This window comes from Vulpes vulpes, chromosome 16 (genome assembly GCF_048418805.1).
Source record: "Vulpes vulpes isolate BD-2025 chromosome 16, VulVul3, whole genome shotgun sequence".
Classification (NCBI taxonomy): Eukaryota; Metazoa; Chordata; class Mammalia; order Carnivora; family Canidae; genus Vulpes; species Vulpes vulpes.
The window spans coordinates 38,244,990-38,255,594 of NC_132795.1; the positions used below are offsets into that span (position 1 = coordinate 38,244,990).

The 10,605-nt window shown below is 38.8% G+C and overlaps 1 long non-coding RNA gene and 1 pseudogene across 1 annotated transcript in view; one reads left to right on the forward strand and one right to left on the reverse strand.

Moving 5' to 3' along the window:
- LOC140595844 (uncharacterized) overlaps positions 1–10,507 on the forward strand; it is a 37,669-nt gene extending 27,162 nt beyond the window's left edge. Inside the window, exon 3 of the long non-coding RNA XR_011997747.1 lies at positions 9,997–10,507. This is a non-coding gene — a long non-coding RNA (uncharacterized lncRNA). The remainder of the gene's footprint in view (positions 1–9,996) is intronic.
- Positions 137–391, reverse strand: LOC112922242 (small ribosomal subunit protein eS24 pseudogene; annotated as a pseudogene).
- Positions 10,508–10,605: the final 98 nt, after the last annotated feature.

Below are 10,605 nucleotides of genomic sequence, written 5' to 3' on the forward strand. Positions count from 1 at the left end.
CACAATCACCACAGATAAAGCCACTGCAGAATCTTTACTCCTTCCGTTGTCCAATCTCCAGCTCTTCTTTTCGCCAGCACCAACATTGGCTTTTGCAGTCCCCCCTGACTCTCTTCATTCTGTTCTTGCATTCCTTTCACTGTTTTCTTGATGTCTTTTTCTTCTCATACAAACCATGTCTTGCAAATCTATATTTGGGTTCATTTTTCTTTGCATAATCCAAGGAATCATAAATCATGCCAAAGCCAGTTGTCTTGCCACCACCAAAATGGGTTCTGAATCCAAATACAAATATAACATCTGGTGTGGTCTTATACATTTTGGCTAGTTTTTCCCGAATTTCTGTCTTAGGTAATGTTGCCTTCCTGGGACAAAGAACATCAATAACCATCTGTTCCTAGTAAAGTAGTTGGTTGGTCATGGACTTCCTGGTCTGGATAGTTACTGAGTCGTTCATGATGGCGGCTGAGCTTCAAGCAGCCAGAGAGGAAAAGAGTCTACCTGTATTTCTTAAGAAGACTACTAATCCCTGTCCTTCGGAAGCATAACTGCTTTGCCCCAGCACAGTTCTTGGATATTCCAGAAGACATTTACAATCTCTTGCTTGAAAACCAAAATTAACAAATCACCACATTGTGGATAGTTTTACTAGATTAATTCTCTGAAGGCAAACAAATTCCCAAACTCTTGTCAGATACTTCTCCAAACATCATTGTATCGGTTAGGAGAAGCCAAGTAATGCTGAGGTAGCAAACAATCCTAAACTCTTAGTGGCCAATAACACCTGACGTTAGTTTTTCTCACAACAGTATATGTCCCCAGCTGATCGACAGTGGAGCTCTGCATAATAGTCACCCTCAGGCCAGCAGCACCCAGGATGAGGGCAAAGGAACCATCGAGAATATACCAGTCACAGTGACAGCAGAGAGAAAATGGTCTCCTAAGCTTCTGCCTAAACGTACTGCACAATGCTTCTGCTCAAAGTTTTATTAGCCAAAGCAAATTCTATTCACACCTCAAGTCATTCAACTGGCCAAGAATATATATTCTCCTCTGAGGAAGGAATACAAATATTGGTAAACAATAATACGTTCTACCACTGCCATGTACTGAAAAATAGAATGTAGAATGTCAAATCATTCAAAGGCATCTGAGTCTAAACCCAGTTATTCTCACAAAAACTAGGAAGAAAAAGAGCAAAACACATCATATGATTTTGTTTTTACCTGGATAACTAGAAATACAGGCTAAAAACTTTTTTCACTAAAAACAAAACTTGTAACAACTATTATAAAATTAAAACAGGGACAGAATTTCTTCCCGACCATTGGAAACAATAAAAGCAAATTAAAGAAAATCTATATAGCAAAGATCAAACACAGAAGAAAGAACAAGGTTGCACAATAGATAAAAAGCAAGACAGCAGAAGACTGCACATAACAATTACAACCACATGAACGAAAGCCTTAGAGTCCCATGATAAAAGGCAAATACTAGCTAAAAAATACAAACCAACTATGTACTGCTTGATAGGCAAACCTAAGGTAAAGTTAAATTAAAAAGATAAAAATAAATGGGTGATTTAAGTTGTAAACCCAAACAAAAAGATGAAACAGAAATGGCTGTAGCCAGTGATTTCTACCTGCGTTATATTGGAGGACGTGAGGGCAAAGTTTGGACATGAGTTTCTGGACAGAAACTTCATGTCAGCTATGCCGACAACAGCAGTTACAAAGATGGTGTCATGATTAGAAAGAAGGCTTGTATGCACAAGAATGTAATGGAGGAACTGAGGAGAAGTGTTGATGGCAGCAAAATTACAAAAGAAGATGAAGCTTTGTTGCTCCCTCTGACAGAGTTGGCCAACAGGAGCTTGAAATTGTAATAGGAGATGAACACATTTGTTTTACCACATCAAAAACAGGTCCTCTTATTGATGTAAATCAGTCCAAGGGTTCTGAAGGCCTTCAAGCATTTTAGTATTTAGGGGCAACTGGGTGGCTCAGTTGGTTAAGCCTTCAACTCTTGGTTTCAGCACAGGTCATGATCTCAGGGTCATGAGATAGAGCCCACATTGAGCTCTGCATTCACTGGGGAGTCAGCTGAAGACTCTCTCCCTCTGGCCCTCCCCTTGCTCATGCTCTCTTTAACATCAATAAATTTTTTAAAAACAAAAACCTATAAAAGATATGCAAATTTTATGGGTAAAATTATAAAGCTTTGTGGGAAGACATTAAGTTGGACCTAAGTGGTATCTTACTATATACATTTCCTTTTGTGCTTCATTTTTGTCCCTCAATATTATGTTTTTCACATTTGTCCATTGACAGGTATATATCAGGAGCTGTGTCCCAGAGTATATCACGTATGGCCACAAGGGGACAAACACTGCAGCATTGCCTGTAATAGAATTAAATTGAGCACAGTTTGAATGCCCATAAATAGACTTACAAAGTTAATTATCCCTAGATTAGTCTATAAATGCCATGAAATTCCAACTACATTTCAAGAGGGTTTTTTAGTTAAACTTGACAGGCTAAATCTAAGATGTACAGAGAAAAGCAAAGTGCCAAGAACAGCCAAGACAATTTTTAAAAAGAAAAGAACAGATTAGAGACTTGTCCTAGAAATATGAGGCCTTATCATACAGCCATGGTAACTGAGACAGGTAGTATATAGTAAGTGAAATGGTTACAGTCATAGAAATGACAGGAAAGGCAAAGAAATCAGAACTAGATCCACACATACAAGAAAGCCTGATGTTGCAGAGGAGGCATTGCAGGTCACTCATTTAAGGGTGATGTATCAATTATTACTGAGATAACTTGTAATATATACAAGTGGGAAGACTCAATATTGCAACATGTCAACTCTACCCAAATTATTCCAGGAATCCAATATGGTTTTAATTAACAGACTTATCCAACAGAATTACCCAGAGATAATTCACACATGCAGGGGCTGCTTGGCTGGCTCAGTTAGTGGAGCATCCACCTCCTGATCTCAGGGCTGTGTTTCGAGTCTCACACTGGGTGCAGAAATTACTTAAAAATAAAATCTTAAAAAAAAAGAATGCATACAGACATACACACATACCAACCTATAAATGATAAATTTAGCTATGTTCAAATTAAAATGTCTTTACAATAAAAGATAATAAAAATAAAATTAATTGACCTGCCAAAAATCAGAAGAATGCTTTTGTCATAGATATTAAAAACAAAGGATTGCAACATAAAGTAAATAAAGAAGCCCATGATCAAAATTAAAAAATAAGCAATGATTAGAAGACTTTTCACAATATACAGACAATTCACAGAAGAGGAAAATAAAAATAAATATATTAAAAGATACTTAACCGCACTATTAACCAGAGAAATGCTTATTAATGCTTATCATTTTAGCCATCACACTGGTAAAATTAAAAAGCCAAATTAAATGTTTACTACTTGGTAATTAAAATGCCCCATACTCTCAGGACACATGGGTGGCTCAGTCGGCTAAGTATCTCACTCTTGGTTTCCACTTAAGTCATACTCATGGTCCTGGGATTGAGCCCCACATTAGCTTGTGCTGCGTGCAGTCAGCTTCAGATTCTCTCTTCCTTCTACTCTGTTCCTCCCTCCCTCCCCGCGCTCTCTCTCTCTTTCTCTGATATAAATAAAATATTTTAAAAGAAAAAAATAAAATACTCCCACACTCTCCTATAATCACTACTAGACATAAAAACCCAAATAGCGAAGATTAAAAATATTGCACTTTCTGAATATGACCAGTGGTGTAGAAGTAAATTAATAGGTTTCTATGATTTCATTATTAAGAAGGAGTTATAAAAATTTTAAACCAACTTTCCAATTGAAAAAGCTAGGGAAAAGGTAAAACAAATAAGAAAATGGAAGGAAGAAAAAAATGCACAATCTAGTAATTGCAAAACAAAATAAAACAACTGATAAATCTAAAGATGGTTGGAAACAGAGGGGAAAACAAATAATAATCAAATATAAAATTTGAAAATTTTAATATAAAAGAAACCCTCCCAAAAGAGAAATCAGAATTTAGAAAAGGGATATATCTGAATATTTTTCAGTCCTGATGAAGTAAATTGTTCTCTTGGATAATTAAAAGTGCCAAAACAGACTCGTGAAGTATTACAAACATAAATAAGCCAATGAAATGTTATTAAGGAATTTTCTTCAAAAATAGTTCTAGGGCCAGGGAGTATTAGTGGAAAATACAATGAAACTGTCAAGGACTAAGTATTTTTCTATGCTCTATAAACTGTTCTAGGGCCTAAGAAGAGCTGGAACGCTATCCAATCCATTTGAAGTAGCTAGAAGTAACCCTGGTATAAAACAAACACAGTTGAGTTTTTAAAAATAAAAGTAAACCTCAGACTACTGGATGTGCAGTATTAGTTGGAAGCATGTATTCACGGGGGAAAACGCGATCAAGTTGAGTTAATAGAAATACAAATGCATGACGTTGATGGATTTAATGAAATATGAACAAGCCATCAAGACCTTGTGATGGGAGGAGTCAAAATTGAGGAATATACCAAATGTCAACATTCTTGCACAAAAATGAGATGAGCAAAAAACACAGAAATGTTCAACTAAATAACACAAAAAGAGGTTAAAACACTTGTATCACTCTTAGGGCTCTTCAGGAGACTTCTCCTAGCTATTATTAGAAAACTAGCAAATGCAAATTAAATCAGTGGTAAATTAGAGATGGAGCCGCATGGGTTCTAGCTGCCATGAATCACTCTCGGTGGCTATGATGCCCACCCCGAGAGCTTGTAGTAAAACAGAGCCCAAAGATACCCACAGCATTTATGCATATAAAAGTAAAAATCTTAAATTGCTTTTGAATAAAGTTAGTGTGTCACATTTAATACATAAACAAAAATTGTAGTGAAACATTACAGCAGTGATGAAGTTGTATATAGAGCTCAGAGGCTACTGGGGACAGGGGCAGGAGTAAGGGAAAGATTGGCTAAGGAAGTGCTGTTTGCACAGAATCTGTTTCTACTCATCTACCTTCTGTGTCACCTCTGGGTTCTGTTGTCTCTAAATGTTAAATTCTAATTGTGTTTGCTTGACTTTTGTTAGTTGTTTAGTTGGTTGTTTAAAAAAAATTACAATTTTCAGGGCCCCTGGTAGCTAAGTCGGTTAAGTGTCTGTCTTCTGCTTGGGTCATGATCCCAGTATCCTGAGATCTAGCCCTGGCTTCCTGCTCAGTAGGGAACCTGCTTCTCCCTCTCCCTCTGCGGCTCCCCGTGCTTGTTCTCTCTCTCTCTCTCTCTCTCTCTCTCTCTCTCTCTCTCTCTCTCTCTCTCAAATAAATAACTAAAATCTTTTTTTAAATTACGATTTGGGGTACCTGGGTAGCTCGATTGGTTAAGTGTCTGACTCTTGATTTTGGCTCAGGTTGTGATCTTAGGGTCTTGAGATGAAGCCCTGCCTAGGGTTCCATACTCGACAGGGAGTCCGCTTGAGATTTCTCTCTCTTCCTCTGCCCCTCTCCACCCACTTACTCATGCTCTCTCTCAAATAAATAGATAAATCTTCAGAAGGAAAAAAAATTACAATTTGCTCACTATTTCCCAATGTCAATAAATTCCAGTAGACTTTCTACATTTATTTGTACTAGCATCATACCTCCCTAGGAAAAAAAATGTATTTTATTGGAATGGATTCCTATATAAATCCTATATGTAAATCTAATATAGCTATAGTTAATGATTTACAGGTTGTTATATGGCCAATCCCTACTAGAAATATCTGGCTGTAAAAACAACAACAACAAAACTGAAACAAAGGCTTTTGGCCAGCCACGCTGTAAAAAAATTCTCTCAGAGTAGTTAGTACACTTTTTCAGTATTACTGAAACATTGATAAACTTAGGGAAGAATTTTGGCCAGGTATCACAAGAAATTTGTACTGTGGATTTCTAAGAATAAATGTGTACTATTTCTTTCGCAGCTGGCAGAAAGCATTAGGACTTCTTTCTTAATATTTTGTTGATTAATAATCCTTCCTCTTGGCAGACAGAGAAGAAAATTTCACCAAATAAAATTTTTAGACTTGCTTTAGTTTAATTCATCTCATGTTCCTTTATACCTCCCCTCCTGCATTTTACCTTCCCAGGTCTAGTTCTGTATCCCTTGAGTTCCAAACTCTGAGGGTTCTTTACTTCGTCTCTTTTTCCACACTGCTTCACTCCCCACCAATTCTGTCTTTCTCTCTCTTTCCATTCACCCATTCCAGCCTGAGGAGATTACAGTAATACACAGAAAGCCGCCCTCAGCCCTAGCTCACATATAAAGACAATGAGAGAAAAAAAAAATCTATGTTTAGATCAATTAGAAGATTCATTCCTTTGTAACCTAAATACATAACCATAATTCATTTTCAAATTGTACAGTCATTTGTAGTTTAAAGTGAAACAACACCTCTGGGATGCCTGGGTGGCTTAGGGACACCTGGGTGGCTCAGTGGTTGAGTGTCTGCCTCTGGCTCAGGGCGTGATCCCGGATTCCTGGGATCGAGTCCCACATTGGTCTCCCAGCATGGAGCCTACTTCTCCTCACTCTGCCTGTGTCTCTCATGAATAAATTAATTTAAAAATAAGTAATTAATTAATTAATTAACACCACCTCCATTTGTATGGTCCTCTTCCCTACTCAAGACAACCTCAACCCCATACTAGTTTTAACTCGCATTTCATTCTCAAAGGTAGAACCATTAGTAGCACATGAGTGTACATTGATACAGTGGGTGTTTTATGTAGTCATAAAATAGATACTCTCTATCCTTAGATAATTGCCATTACTACAGAAAAGATAGGCCAAAGAAAAATATACGTAAAACAACTGCCACCTTCCCACGACACCACCAAAATAACTTGGTGATTAAGAAAAGCTAAATGTATTAAATATACCCCAGTAAGAGAGAACAGTGATTTGACAGAAGCTTAGTAGCCTCAGAAGGAGGAAGATAGCAAGTGATACTTCCTAGGATATGGGAGTCTGAGTAAAAATGGCTTAGGACTCTTCTTTAAGCCAGGGAATTATTTTCAGGATTGGGCAAAGTTTTTGACATAACAGCTTAGGGCTGGTGGTATGGTGGCCAATTTGTCCTTGGTTCTCTGGCACTTTCCCAGATTTAGCACTGAAATTTAGCATCCCAGGCATCCCTGTAGTCCTGAGCAAACCCAGACAGGTGGACACCCTAACTGGTGTGCACACACACCACTACAATGATTTTGAAGCAAGTCCTCATAACTAACATTTTTTTTCACATGTAAAGTATTTCAGAAGTTCTGTAAGTGAACTATTTGCTCAAATAAACCATCTATTTCAGCTAGACAATATTCGTCAAGAGGAGTGAGCTGTTTATTCAGATTAACCGGTTTGCAGGAATTTCCTGAAATAAACAATGTTAGTTATTTACAGCCTTATAATCTTGAGCAAGAATTTACTAAAACAAGAGAAAAGTCATGTTAGTGTAGATGGCCTGAGTTCCCAGTCCTAATACTTAAGTTATGTAGCTATGGGTGGCCTCAATTCCCAGATCTACCTCGCTAAGAAATTTTTCAGCTGTAACATAAATTCATTTTTTAATACTGATAAGAATTCAACCAGCAAATATGTACTAACCACCTAAAATATGCCAGACCCTGTTGTAGGCACCAGAGACACTATGAAAAGTAAATTTGTGGAGTGACCCAAGGCTGGCGATGCATTACCGTCTACAAACACATACTAAGCAGCTATTAGCCTTAAGGTCATACAGTACAGATTAGTGACCGAAGACAATGTACTCTTCCTGCCCTAGTCTCATCTAATTCTGATAATAAACATTTTATTTTCATCTAAATTGCTGAGTTTCCTTTAAAATTTAGGCAAATCATTCACATCTGAAAAAGTGGCTCTCTGTCTGATGTTTTCCTTCTATATCAGAAGTAACACAGGGGCAACCTGGCTGGCTCAGTTGGTAGAGCATGGGACTCTTGAACTCGCCCCACATTGGGTGTGGAACCTACTTTTAAAAAAAATAGTAGCACCATACTTTTAGCTAGAAAATTATGAAGTTTTCTTTGATTCCTATGACTCAAAGCTGATACTTCCTCAGTACTGTGCCTTAACTGCTTCTAAACAATGATAACTTCAAATTCAAATCATTATGAGTTTATTTCCATTTGAAAATGCTTGGTTTTCTTTTTAAAATATTACTCTAAAGACTCTTAATGACAACAACAAAAGCCAAATTTGAAATAAAACAAAGAACGCATCATGTTTTTCTAGGAGAAAAGACCGAAAATGAGAATCTGTAAGTAAAGGCATTTTCACCCCTTCACTTAGTGGCAGTTTTGAATAAGAACATATCGTGGTTGGAAGTACACAATTATTCCATTGATTGTGCTCAAAGTACTTTGGGAACTTCTTTGGAATTGCCTTCAAAATTTGTACTCCTGTGTTTTATAACCTCAACCATGGCATCCTTTGATAATGGACTTAATTTGGAGCAACAATCAAACATTGTTCAGAGACAAATTGGAAATTGGATCATTAAGATCTATGATTCAACTCAAGTAGTCTGTCTCTAGGATCTGATATTGTTAAGTAAAACAAAGTAGGGACGCCTGGATGGCTCAGCAGTTGAGCATCTGCCTTTGGCTCAGGTCGTGATCCTGGGATCCTGGGATCAAGTCCCACATTGGGCTCCCTGCATGGAGCCAGCTTCTCCCTCTGCCTGTGTCTCTGTCTCTCTCTGTGTGTCTCAAATAAATAAATAAATAAATAAATAAATAAATCTTAAAAAAAAAAAAAAAAAAAAAAAGATGAGATGAGATGAGATGAGATGAAGGCCCAGGACATAGCTAAGATGATGTCAAGAATACAAAACTGAGAACAGATGCAGGAATTTTAGTCTAGCTCAGATACCAAGAAAGTATGACCTTTAGTCAAGTCACCTCACCCCTCTGGACCTAGATTTCCTTCCAGCCATAAAATTTTCTTTATCAAATTATCTAGATGTCACTATGGAAGACAGAGGCCTGACCCCAAGAACAAAAAATTCTGGAAAGATAAGTTTTTTGCTAACAGAGGAGATGGAAACTTTTTCCAGAAAAGTTAAGAAGACTGCCTCAGGTTAGAGAGTTGAATCAGCCAGGACACAGCAAGTGAAGACACAGATGACTTACTCGGGGCTTGTGTCCTACAAGCTCTCTGGCTACCAAGACTGCCGAACAAGTTGAACAACAGTGCTAGACGCAGGGTGCCTGGCTGGCTCAGTCAGTAGAGCAATGACCTCTTGATCTCAAGGTCATGAGTTTAAGCCCCATGTTGGGCATAAATATTACTTCAAAAAAATACTAAATGCAACCGACAAAAAATTATAACCCAACTTCACAAGGGCTTGACAAAGAAAGTTGATTGACACAATTCAATTTGACAGCCTCTGTTTGTCAAAAGACTATATGCTTGCGTGCACTCAAGTCATATCACAGTAATAAAACTTAATTTTCTCAAATATTTTTATTGCCGTAAGGTATACATAATGAAGTTTGCTATTCAAACCATCTCTAAGTGTATCACTGACAGGCATTAGTTACATTCGTGATGTTGTGCCACGACCACCACTTAACTTTTTTTTTTTTCAAGATTTTCTTTTTTAAGGCACCTGGGTGGCTCAGCGGTTGAGCATCTGCCTTTGGTTCAGGTCATGATTCTGGGATCGAGTCCCACATGGGGCTCCCAGCAGGGAGCCTGCTTCTCCCTCTGCCTGTGTCTCTACTTCTCTGTGTGTCTCTCATGAATAAATAAAATATTTTAATTTTTTTTTATTTTTTAGTAATCTGTACACCCAACCTGGTGCTCAAATTCACAACCTGGAGACGGAGAGCCCATACACCACCGACTGAGCCAGCCAGGCCTCTACCACTTAGCATTTTTTAATGGACATGTATATTCATTCCTCTGTAATGTTGCAGGCCCTGTGCTAAGCGCTGGGAACAAAAGCAAAAGCATGGACCCTGCCTTCATGGATCACGGTGGGTGCTGTTTTGGATTTTTGGCCTGTTTGGTGTTTTTTCTTTACGGTCAGATAATAGGTAAGTTTGTGTGCACGTGGGGAGGAAGACAGGGTTGAAAGGGGCCGTGGGCACTCTGCGGAGGTCGAGCAGCAGCGCGTGGGCTCCCAATGCCCAATTCCAAAGACGGATGCCCACACAGTAGGAAAGCCAGAGACCGGGGCACTAGAGGGGCTCAGTCGGTTGTGCCCAGGTCATGATCCCAGGGTCCTGGGATCGAGCCCGACATCTGGCTCCCCGCTCACTGCAGAGCCTGCCTCTCCCTCTCCCTCTCCCCCACGCTTGTGCTCTCTCAGTCGCTCTCTCTGTCTCTCTCTCTCTCAAATAAATTAAAAAATCTTTAAAAAAAAAAAAATAAAGGGAAAAACAAAGCGAGAGAAATAAAAAGGCCTGCAGAGGGCGGGAGGCTTGGGAGGAGCTGAGGGCGGGGGCGGGGTTTGGGCGGGGTCTGGGCGGGGCCTGCGCGGTGGCGGGGCCTGCGCGGGGCGGGGTCTGGGCGGGGCCCGGGCG